The sequence below is a fragment of the Oncorhynchus mykiss genome, chromosome 1 (assembly GCF_057628025.1).
Source record: "Oncorhynchus mykiss isolate SJ-2025 chromosome 1, ASM5762802v1, whole genome shotgun sequence".
Lineage (NCBI taxonomy): Eukaryota > Metazoa > Chordata > Actinopteri > Salmoniformes > Salmonidae > Oncorhynchus > Oncorhynchus mykiss.
The window spans coordinates 43,662,693-43,675,606 of NC_143022.1; the positions used below are offsets into that span (position 1 = coordinate 43,662,693).

At 40.2% G+C, this 12,914-nt stretch overlaps 1 protein-coding gene across 1 annotated transcript in view; it reads right to left on the reverse strand.

The window, feature by feature from the left end:
* LOC110532313 (uncharacterized) overlaps window positions 1–9,798 on the reverse strand; it is a 44,935-nt gene extending 35,137 nt beyond the window's left edge. The window contains exon 1 of the mRNA XM_090231125.1: window positions 9,516–9,798. The gene's annotated coding sequence lies outside the window, so the exon portion shown is untranslated. The remainder of the gene's footprint in view (window positions 1–9,515) is intronic.
* Between the last annotated feature and the right edge of the window lie 3,116 nt (window positions 9,799–12,914).

Below are 12,914 nucleotides of genomic sequence, written 5' to 3' on the forward strand. Positions count from 1 at the left end.
AAGACAATGAGACAAGGATCATGGTGATCTGTCTTCACACTGTGTAATTTGAGGTACACATACAGTACGTTCACAAAGGCCTGTTTAACATGGCTTTTACTCAATGTATGCACACATAAGGCATGTGTAAACAGCTCCATCAGGAAACACACACACACAGTGACAAACACACAGTGATATCAAATCACTAACATGTAAACAGTTGCCCTTGTTTGCACAGACCAACTGTTCATTCTGGACAGAAACAAAGCTCTGGCTCAAATTACAGGAAGTGTTAACACTGAGACAGACAGGGAGGGGATGTCTTTCACCTGAGCAGTGGATCAGTGTGTATCTGCATGGGGTCGTCCTCTTCAGATGGTTAGACTCTTCAGATGGTTAGACTCTGCAGGGGAACAGCCCTCTCCAACCATCTCTAACACAGCTCAGAATAGCATAGCTCCAGAACACGGCCAAATCCTTCATGTTCACCAACATGACGCTGGGTGCCCTTTTTTCCTTCTGAGTTCCTGCTCCCTGAAAGATCCGTGCACGGCCCTGAGTCAGTACCTTATCTTATACTTTAAACGTTCTGATTTACTATAATTATGTCTTACTTGGCAGTGATTTGTCATCTGTTGTGATACATACTACAGAGCACCATAAGACCCGGGCGGCAGGTAGCCTAGTGGTTAGAGCGTTGGGCCAGTAACCAAAAGGTTGCTGGATTGAATCCCCGAGCTGACAATGTAAAAATCTGTTGTTCTGCCCCTGAGTAAGGCAGTTAACCCACTGTTCACTGAAGACGTGGATGTTGATTATGGCAGCCCCCACCTCTCTGATTCAGAGGGGTTGGGTTAAATGTGGAAGACACATTTCAGTTGAATGCATATCCCCTTTCCCCAAGAAGGAAATGTATATTTGAAGACTATATTTCCTAAATACTATATCCACCAATTTTTTTCACATTTGTGCCTTTTCATCAGAAATGATTGCTTATGTGTGTGTAAAATATAATTTTTCTCTGATTTTTAATGAATAGATTTTAGATGTGTATGAAAATAGTTTTTTTGCAAAACGCTATGTATGTTCTTATCCTATATATGTGACTGTGATATGTGGTTGTCTCACCTAGCTATCTAAAGATGAATGCACTAACTGTAAGTCGCTCTGGATAAAAGCATCTGATCAATGACTAACATGTCAAATGTAAATGTTTTACGTACAGATCTCATATTAATGTATTGAACATTTTTTTCCAAACATTAAATATTGATAAATGTATCATTTGCACAGTTACTTATAAAGACATTTGTTATTATGCAACTTTTGTAGGTGTAAAACCTAGGAGGATTCCCCAAACTATATAAACACAATATATTAAAATCTGTGGAATAATTTTCAGCCACACATGTTGCTGACAGGTGTATAAAATCGAGCACACAGCCATGCAATCTCCATAGACAAACACTGGCAGTATAATGGCAACTGAAGAGCACAGTGACTTTCAACATGGCACCGTCATAAGATGCCACCATTCCAACAAGTCAGTTTGTCAAATTTCTGCCCTGCTAGAGCTGCCAAATGTAAGTGCTAGTATTGTGAAGTGGAAACGTCTAGGAGCAACAATGGCTCAGCCATGAAGTGGTATGCCACACAGGTTCACAGAACAGGACCGCTGAGTGCTGAAGCGCAGAGTGCGTAAAAATTGTCTGTCCTTGGTTGTAACACTCACTACCGAGTTCCAAACTTCCTCTGGAAGCAACGTCAGCACAATAATTGTTAATTGGGAGCTTCATGAAATGGGTTTCCATGGCCAAGCAGCCGCACACAAGCCTAAGATCACCATGCGCAATGCCAAGTGTCGCCTGTAGTAGTGTAAAGCTCGCCGCCATTGGACTCTGGAGCAGAGGAAATGAGTTCTCTGGAGTGAGGAATCACACTTCACTATCTGGTAGTCCGACAGACAAGTCTGGGTTTGACGGATGCCAGGAGAACGCTACCTGCCCGAATGCATTGTGGCAATTGTAAAGTTTGGTGGAGGAGGAATAATGGTCTGGGGCTGTTTTTCATGGTTCGGGCTAGTTCCCTTCTTTGTAGTGGGGGGAAATCTTAACGCTACAGCATACAATGACATTCTAGATGATTCTGTGCTTCCAACTTTGAGGCAACAGTTTGGGGAAGGCCCTTTCCTGTTTCAACATGACAATGGTTTGTTGAGATCTGTGTGGAAGAACTTGACTGGCCTGTACAGAGCCCTGACCTCAGCCTCATTGAACACCTTTGGATTGAATTGGAATGCCGACTGCGAGCCAGGCCTAATTGCCCAACATCAGTGCCCGACCTCACTAATGCTCTTATGGCGGAATGGAAGCAAGTCCCCGCAGCAATGTTCCGACGTCTCGTGAAAAGCCTTCCCAGAAGAGTGGAGGCTGTTATAGCAGCAAAGGGGTGGACTCCATGGTTTCAGAATGAGTTGTTCGACGAGTCCACATACTTTGGGTAATGTGGTGTATTTCTCTGAGAGTGGGGCAGATACATAGCATTTTGCAAAAATAAACATGATTATTTGTTTTTCTGAAATGAAACCATCAAGTGATATATTTTAAACAAATACACTGTCATTGAACCACATGCCATGCTTAGATAGTGAAAAAAAACACCAATCTCTTTCCTAATTTCTTTAAACAATAAAAGCTAATTCACCGACATTTCTGAAAAATGGATATGTAGCGTTTTGGAATGAAACTCTTCATTTCCAGTTTACGCAGCGACACTCAGAAGCACTAGAGCAAAAGTAATTAACCGAGTCATCACAAAATCACAGCAGGCCTACGGTAATGCCACTTATCTCATTAAGGCTATGGCATCGACAGAAAACTGACAAACAAAGGAGCTAATCCACGGCACATTAAGTGTGCTGGTAATTCAATAGAACCTTCATTTGGCAGCCATCTTGCTCTGTTTGTTCGATGATGCTCTTTCTTTCCAAACAGTACAGCACACAGACCCATCATAAGGACTCATATGGTCTCTCTCGGTCTTGCTCTCTCTCTCTTTCCTAGAAGAAAAAAACATCAACCATTAGACAATGGGTAGCAGTCTTAATTAGAAAAATGACTTCCTTTGCAATCCTGGCTAAGTAGTTTACATACTGTAATTACAGGGACCAAATCATCTTTTCATCATTTCACTGATTGAGCTCATCAACCCAGTAGGATCTCTTGTGTTGTGCTGCTTGTGCTCAGGGAACATCTGGGCTCAGAGAATTAGCCTTTATTGTAGCAAACATTACTACATGTACCCTCCTGCTGCATTACATTACTACATGTACGCAATACTACAAGTTTCCATTTCACTTTATTGTGATCATTTCTGCATTAGAAAGATCACAATAAAATCTGAACACACGGGCAGGTAAATATCTGCGATCACTGATTTCCCAAGGACATCATTTGGTGTTGTTTTAGGGATTGTGGTCGGCACATTTAGCTATGAAGCTCCACATTCACTGTGGAGTATAAACACATTGCACTGTGGTTAAGTAGAGTAGATGTAACCAGCACATTTCCAGATTTCATAAACTTTTCTATGCCTTCAGTTCACCGTGACAATGACCCTTAGTCTTCGGTCAACCTTTGTACATTGAAAAATAGTGAGGCTCATTTTATGCAGAGGATTTTTTTGTGTGCATCTTTGGTCACACATAATCTCCAGTCTAAACTACCTGTCACCTTTGAGTTCATAAGGTGAAGTTTTTCTCTCCCGGTCCTATGAGGCAGCTAGATCTGTCACTATGTGTCGCCAATAAAGCCAATAGTTTAATGAGGCAGCTGTTGGATTTTCACTAATCACTCTACCCTGATTACTCTGATGAGTGGATGATGCTCTTAAATAATCACCCACACAAAAAATTGGCAAAATAATTATCATCATCTCCCTAAGTACTGCAGCTGCACCGCCTGCAATAATTACAAATAGAACAGAGCGCTTTCTGTCATCCTTTATAACCACTTATTATTAGAGCTAATGCTGAGTGGAGCAGTACTGTAAAGACAGTACTCAGTAGCACATCAGTTGAATACCTAGCTATATAAAGACTTCATAACACATTCATAACCCATAAATAAACCATTCATAAGCAGTACATAAGGAAAGCTTATATTAACAACGTCAAGATGATGTTTTGTCACAGTGATGTCATTTATACTGCCATTATTATTGACCCTAACTTATTCTTCATGGGATTCATCATATAATACCTTGTTTGGTTTTCACAATATCTAGTTGGAAGTATTGTAGCCAGTTTTGTGGTATTGACAGTGCATACTGAGTGAGGAACACTGATAATCAGTGCAGGGAGGGTAGTAGACTTCATATCAGATCCCCGTGGATCTGTTGTTGCCCTCACCCAGCCACTCCTCCCCCTCGCCCAGTAACGGCCTGGCAGACACAATTAACATTTCCATAAAAACAATTCCCTGCTTCCAATAGTCCAATGCAATTTGTTTTCCATCTCTGTTCATTAATCATTGTTTAAATCAGTGAGCCATCTTTTCCTCACTGCCATCTGCACTCAGCTGTGTTACAGAGATGACACCTCGCCTCTTAATCGAAGCTGACAGCCAAGAGGACGCCTGTCCAAATAGCTTTCTGCATATTTGCACCACTTCTCCACTCAACGTCCCTCCTTGCAGCCATCAGGTAAAAGTGGGTTATTCAATGGATTTCTAATTCATCTAAGAAGTGCACACACACACACGTGCACGCAGGCACGCACACACGTATGCACACGCACACGCACGCACGCACACACACACATCAACACTTTCATTTCTGAAATGTAAAGCTATGGCTGCTCGTAAAGAGAAAAGGAGAAGAACAAACGCAACAACAAAGGAATCTTGTACATTCCACAATTTGTTCAAGCTGGCAGGATCATTTTTTTCTGTTAAATGAGTGCACCTTTTCCTATACAACACTATTGTTTTCCTGGAATTGGGAGCAAGGTTATTAATTATTCACTGTTTAGTGTTCTTGTATGAGGGAGCTGTGCTTTTCATTCCATTGCCTCATAGTTCACAGACTTAAGGCCATGGAGCTTTGGCAATTTCTTCAGGCAATATGCTGAAAGAGTGTTGTTAATCATAAGCCAGGTATTAAAATGAAACTTCACTAAGATAAAAGTAACAGTTTGGAGGGTTGAGAAGGTTTTTGAACTTGTTTATCCTTCTCTGACTGGATACCAGATTGACCAGTGTACTGCCGAGGACCAGAGCATCCAGACGAACACCTCAAAAAACTTTGGCTTCACACTTTTATCAAAGTGTTTTAAGCCGAACGGCAAACAGCTTTGACCTTTTGTGAGAAAATCTGACGTGGTGGCAAGAGAGTGCCAACAAATTCATTTGGCCTGTTCATCTGAGCTTGGATTACAGATATTCAAATCATGTGCTTGGTGTTTAAACAAGTGATTCCATCAAGGGAGAAAGTTGCTGGGCATATCTTTGCCATGTACTGCACTCTAACATCACTTGTAATATAGTAAAGAGGATAAGATACTAGCACCTGACTTTCCTTCTTGCTTTACTCATGTTTACTCATATTTTGCAAAATAAAAAAATAAAAAACGTCTGTGTTGTATTTTGCATTATGATAGAAAGGCTATTCTAACATAAGCACAACTCCATTAGCCATGGTGTCAGTCTGTTCTGCTTTCTTGCCAACTTCTCATGGAATTGCCATGCCAAACTCTGGTACCCAGGCTACAATTTCATCATAATAAACAGGTAATATTCTGAGACATTTTCAAATCAAGACATGCCTTGCATTTCACAGCTTGCTTATTCTCTCATCAACAACAAACACATTTATCAACTAGCTTCCATTTTTGCTTTTCTAATAAAGAGGGTTGCGGTTAAATTATGTGTAAATTCCAAGGCTGAATATTTAATGCTGATTGATCGTACTGGCTGCAACCCACCTGCTCCTCCTCCTGTCCCCTTGGAGCCTGTGAGAGGAGAACTCTGCATTGGAGAGGAACAGAGCATTATGGACTCTTAGCTCACATATGACAGATGGGGCATCATGGCTTCAAAGGCAAGCATTTGCAGATGAGAGGGGGGAGTGTAGGTAAGGGCTAAGGGGTATTTCAACAACACCTCTCTATCTAGGTGACAGTGATAGATATTAGACTAGAGATTCTCTATTATCAAAGCATTCACTGCACCCACTCACAACCTCTGTGCATCACCATTGACCACCATGACACACATTATTATACATAAGGAGAAGTCTGACAATAATAAAACATCTGTACGTCCAACAGACCTCAACCCAATTACCACGGTGGATGACTTGATATGTGTTGCATTAAAACGAGTGTTGACTGCAACAGATTATCTATGATGAGAAGATCACAGTGGACTGTCATTACACCACAACACATTGTCCTTTTCATTGAAAAGAGAGAAAGAAAAGAAGAATTAACCCGGAGTCTAATTTGGAATCAACGATCAGCCACACACAGTATATTTTGACATACAGTCCTTTAAAAAGTATTCCCAGCCAATGTTCCCTAAAAAATAAATGTCGGCACTGAGCAAATGTCAGGTCTGCTGAGCGCAAACTTGAACCTTGTGAAAATTCTGTGCAACTTCAAAGTTAGTTATAACAGTGGTCAAGTAGGCTGCTGTGGCTATTTGATAATGATGTAGGCCTGTCAGAGTGCCTACCATCAAAAACAATGCAGAAAATGCATCCCAAAATATTTTAACATGAAAATAGCTGTTTTGTCATTCAGCCTAAAGTAGCAGCTAAAGTGTGGTGTTCAATGTAGGCCTACATTCCGTGAGACTTTTGGAAAAAATATGCAGGGCTTGACATTAACCTGTTGATCCACTTGTCCTTCAGACAAGGTGACTGAAAATGTGTTGTTTGATGCAAGAAACTACTACAAAATAAAGATAATTATTATTCCCATACCATTACTACAGAGAATCAGACATATTGTGCTACCCTCTGCCTATTGGCTACTTCGCTTAATCAAGACCATCTCAAAATACAACACTGCCCCTTTAAGACAGAAAAAAAAGTTTATTTACCTGACTTGGTTTTCAAAGATGTCTAGAAATGTACATGCTCTTGTGGGAAGCAACCACACCCCCATTGCAGACTATAACTGAGTTAATAACTCACTAACTAGAAAAGGATATGAACAAATGTGCACAGGTGGCTGGCTACATGCAGTACTCTCTTTGATCTCAAAACAAGCACATCTACTCACGACCACTCATGCTGTATATACAGTCTAGTTCAAAGTGAACGGCACAGATCCATATATGGCAATGGTATTTTTGCAGCTCTGATTGGTTATGCTGCACCGGTCTGTAGAGTACAGGCTGCCTGCCTGTCTGTCTGCCTGCCTGTCATGCCTGTCAATGCAATAGAATCGTACTCCGATGCAATTTGCCTACAAGAAAATCTCTTGCATAGTAAGTTTTGTATACTAAGTCTTGCATAGTTCACTTTGTTTAGGTATGTTTAATTGAAAGTGGCTAATATTGGCAATTCCAACAGTAGAGGGAAACTAGAAAGTTTAGTGAAGTTCATTCTCGTGCTTCTCTGCGCAGGCTAGTATTTCTTCTGTGCAACAGTCCCGGGGGAGGAGTTTAGAGGGAACATTGTTCACACATCTTGACAAAGTAGTATTAAAATTGATTTCATTGTCATTTCTTTTCAACTATCCACACAATATACTCTGTAATGTCAAAGTGGAAGAACCTTCTAACCTTTTTTTTTTTTTTAAATGTATGAAAAATACAACACTGATATATATTAATTAGATAAGTATTCACCCCCATGAGTCAATACATGTTAAAATCACCTAAGGAAGCAATTACAGCTTTGAGTCTTTAGGCGTAAGTCTCTAAGAACTTTGCACACCTCGATTGTACAATATTTACCCAGTATTCTTTTAAAAATTACTTGAGTTCTGTCAAGTTGGTTGTTGATCATTGCTAAAAGGCATTTTCAAGTCTTGCCATAGATTTTCCAGACGATTTCGGTCAAAACTGTAACTAGGCCACTTAGGAACATTCAATGTCATCTTGGTAAGCAACTCCTGTGTATATTTGGCCTTGTGTTTCAGGTTATTGTCTTGCTGAAGGGTGAATTTGTCTCTCAGTGTCTGTTGGAAAGAAGATTTTACCTGTGCTTAGCTGTATTCCATTTATTTTTATCCTAAAAAACTCCCTCGTCCTTGCTGATGACTAGCATACCCATAACATGATGCAGCCACCACCATGCTTGAAAATATGAAAAGTGGTACCCAGTGATGTGTTGGATTTTCCCCAAGCATAACGCTTTGTATTCAGGACAAAAAGTTATTATTTTTTGCCCTTTTTTTTGCAGTATTACTTAAGTGACTTGTTGAAAACAGGTTGCATGTTTTGGAATATTTGTATTCTGTACAGGCTTCCTTCTTTTCACTTTGTCATTTAGGTTATAATTGCGGAGTAGCTACAATGTTGTTGATCCATTCTCAGTTTTCTCATATCACAACCATTAAACTCTGTAACCGTTTTAAAATCCCCATTAGTCTCGTGGGGAAATCATTGAGCAGTTTCCTTCCTCTACGGCACTTGAGTTAGGAAGGACACCTGTATCTTTGCAGTAACTGGGTGTATTGATAAACCATCCAAAGCCTAATTAATAACTTCACCATGCATGATCGTTTCCCTTCTTTGCAAGGCATTGGAGAACCTCCCTGGTCTTTGTGGTTGAATCTGTGCTTGAAATTCACTGCTCAATTAAGGGAGCTTACAGATAATTGTATGTGTGGGGTACAGAGATGGGGTAGTAATTCAAAAACCATGTTATACACTATTATTGAACACAGAATGAGTTCATGCAACTTATCTAATTTGTTAAGCACATTTTTACTCCTGAGTCTTGCCATAAGAAAGGGGTTGAATACTTAATCACTCAAAACATTTAATCTTTTAATTTTTTATTAATAAAAAACAAATCTACAATCAAAATCAAAATTGATATTATGGGGTGTTGTGTGTAGATCAGTGACACAAAATCTAAATTTAATACATTTTAAATTCAGGCTGTAACTCAAAAAAATGTGCAAGAAACAGGGGTGTGAATCATTTCTGAAGGCACAGTACACAAGACCTGCTATTCCACCATCATACACAATCCTGTTTTGTCCATTCGACATGACTTATGAATGAATTTGGAGTCAATTCAAGCATTGAAATACATTCACTATCCTACACTATATGACTACCCCACCTATACTTACTTTTTGACTATATTTCCCAAGTTCCCTTCACTTAATAGCCTACTGACTTTGGCATTACCAGGGGCAGCCAACCTCACCACAAGGCGCTCATGCATTCACGCACACAAATCTATTCTGAGAAACCATGTAATTCTGAGAAAACGGCATTCGAATAAGTTGAAAGTTAGAGTTGCTGGAGATGATAAATACGTTTGACTGAATATTGTTTAAAAAAAATCCTTACCTGAGCATTTAGATCAGCGCATGTAAAAGACTCCACCGCGTATTGGACTCGAAGTGACAGCTTGAGTTCAGTCAGTGACAAGTGATGGCCTGTGTATCTGACTTTTCCGTGATCCTGCGCTAAAGGGTAATAATAAAATCAGACCTCCGTCAACATCCTTCAACTATTAAACATGCATGCTTTCGAAATGAAGTATGGAAGCATATGAGCTTATAGTTTAATGTCCGTGAGAAGGAGGGGATATGACCACTTCGAGATGGCGTGGACTCCCCCATCTGGTAGTTGACAAGCACTGCGTAAATTATGCATAGGTTATTTACACTCCAAGATTATCAACTACCCGTTTCACTTAAATTAGTCATCAGGATGCACATGACATTCAGTAATTTTTTGCTCTGTAAAAAACGTCACATTTAGTAAGCCTGGCAGAGTTAATTTTCGGCATCCACTTGTTTGTGACAGACACAGGATGGGGTTTGGTATGACTTTGCCATGGCCCACCTCCTTATCATCTTAATCTTTCCAGATCTCTCTCTCTCTATCCTCTCTCTCTATCTCTGTGTGTGTGTGTGTGTGTGTAAAATGTTTGATTGAGCCTTGCTCCTTAAACCCATGGACTGTGTCAACATCGAAAAAGTAGCCCTGTGACCTCCGATCGTCTTCTCAAAATATTTATAATGAGGATTATAGCCACTCTGACCCTTTGTAAAACATAATGAATAATGCAGAATACCTCTGACTTGTGATTCAGCTGTTTTTACAGTTAGTGCTTAGAGCGCTCATACACTTCTTTTCAGAAAGCTTAATTGGGTGCTTCTAACATCCATCACACTCCTGCCATCCCAATGACCTTCCCAGTGGATTATTTTCTAAGAGAGAGATGGAATTTATCTATACAATAACCACACACAAAAAAAGCCCCTATTGTGCACACATCCTCGTGCATTCTACTTAGATGAAATGTATAGCCTCAAAGTACTGTGTTGATGTTAGCCCCTGGTGCACTTTGACACCATTTACAGAGGCCTGACTTTCATTCAAATTAACTATATGACCCCAGATTTCTGAAATATTAAATAGATGCAAGAACATGTACTTACATTATATAGACACAGAATAATGTAACACTTCAGGGGATGTTTCATAGACCAAGCAGTGATTCTCTATGGAACATGGTTTGAAATACAGGAGTAGGCTTTATCTGGGCCCATGAAACAGGTCCAGGTGTACAGCAAGGAACAGTTTAATGCCCCATTTGTAGCTGGGAGCATTAGCCTCTTTTCTGAGCAACTGTCTGGTCAACAATACCTGCTAGTCTCTGCAAGGAGATCCTAAATAACCTAACTCTTAAATCCTGTTTAAACCCTGCAATGTAGATCTCACTGTTGTGTTTCAGATGAACATGTTCCTTAGATCTATTTGAACTGTTAAGTACATGGTCCAACATCTACCTTCAAAGATGAGCTTTTTAAGTTCAATGATCTGTGTCTAACTAATTTGTCTCATGCTACCTGGATTGGGTTTTCATATTGCAGCCCTAATCATGGTGGTGAGAGGATCACCTCAGGACCAGTTCAGTTTAAAAGCTGCTTATCAAACCCTGCACTCTCACCACTTAGCAAGCAGCAAGTGATACACTGCCGTGAAAAGTATATACCTTCTGATTTTATCTATTTCTGCAGAAAAAAAATGTATACTGAATGTTATCAGATCTTCAACCAAAACCTAATATTAGATAAAGGAAACCGGAGTGAACAAATAACATGAAATGTTGATATTTATTGAATTTAAAAAAATTATGCAACACCAATTGCCCCTGTGTGAAAAAGTAATTTCACCATCACACTACCACCAACATTCTTGACCGCCGGTATGACGTTCTTACTGTGGAATGCAGTGTTTGCGACAGACATAACCGGACCCATGTCGTCCAAATAGTCGACTAGAGTTTGCCAAAAAGCACCTGGATGATCGTCAAGATTCCTGGAAGAATGTTCTATGGACAGTTGAGTCAAAACTAACTTTTTGGACAACATGGGCCCCGTTATGTCTGCGAAAACCAAACACTCCATTCCACAGTAAGAACCTCAAAACAACAGTGAAGTATGGTGGTGGTAGTGTGATGGTTGGGGGATGCTTTGCTGCCTCAGGACTTAAACGACTTGTCATCATTGAAGGAACCATGAATTCTGCTCTGTATCAGATAATTCTAATGGAAAATTTCAGGCCATCCATTCGTGAGCTGAAGTCGAATCACAACTGGGTCATGCAGCAAGACAATGATCCAAAACACACAATCAAGACATCAGAATGGCTGAAAAGCAACAAGTTTTGGAATGGCCTAGTCAAAGTCCAGACTTAAGCCCGATTGAGATGTTATGACAGGACCTGAAACGAGCAGTTCATGCTCGAAAACTCCCCAATGTCGCTGACTTGTTCAGTGGTGGAAAAAGTACCCAATTGTCATACTAAAAGTACAAATACAGTACCTTATTAGAAAATGACTCAAGTAAAAGTCACCCAGTAAAATACTACTTTAGTTAAAGTAAAACAAGTATTTGGATTTAAATATACCCAAGTATCAAAACTAAATGTCATTGCTAAAATATACTTAAGTATCAAAAGTATAAATTATTTCACATTCCTTATATTAAGCATACCAGACTGCACAATTTTGTCTCTTTTACAAATGGCCATAAAAGAAATGTACATAGGAGAGATGATCTACCGTTGGTCCTTGTGTTTTTACATTTTCAAGATCCACATACTTTTGTATATTTAGTGTATCAGCCTTCAAATGAGTGGATTTGGCTATTTCAGCCACACCCGTTTCCGACAAGTGTGTAAAGATCTAGCACACAGCCACGCAAACTCCATAGTCAAACATTGGCCTTACTGAAGAGCTCAGTGACTTTCAACGTGGCACCGTCATAGGATGCCACCTTTCTAACAAGTAACATTTCTGCCCTGCTAGAGCTGCCCCAGTCAACTGTAAATGCTGTTTGTGAAGTGGAAAAGTCTAGGGTTTCCATCCCCATGCGCAATGCCAAGCATCGGCTGGAGTGGTGCAAAGCTTGCCGCCATTGGACACTGGAGCAGTGGAAACACTGTCGTGATGAATCACACTTCACCATCTAGCAGTCGAACGTACTAATCTAGGTTTGGTGAATGCAAGGAGAACGCTACCTGCTCAAATGCATAGTGCCAACTGTAAAGTTTGGTGGAGGAGGAATAATGGTCTGGTTTTTCATGGTTCGGGCTAGACCCCTTATTTCCAGTGAATGGAAATCTTAACGGTATGATTCTGTGCTTCCAACTTTGTGGCAACAGTTTGGGGAAGGCCCTTTACTGTTTCAGCATGACAATGCCCCTGTGCACAAAGCAAGGTCCACACAGAAA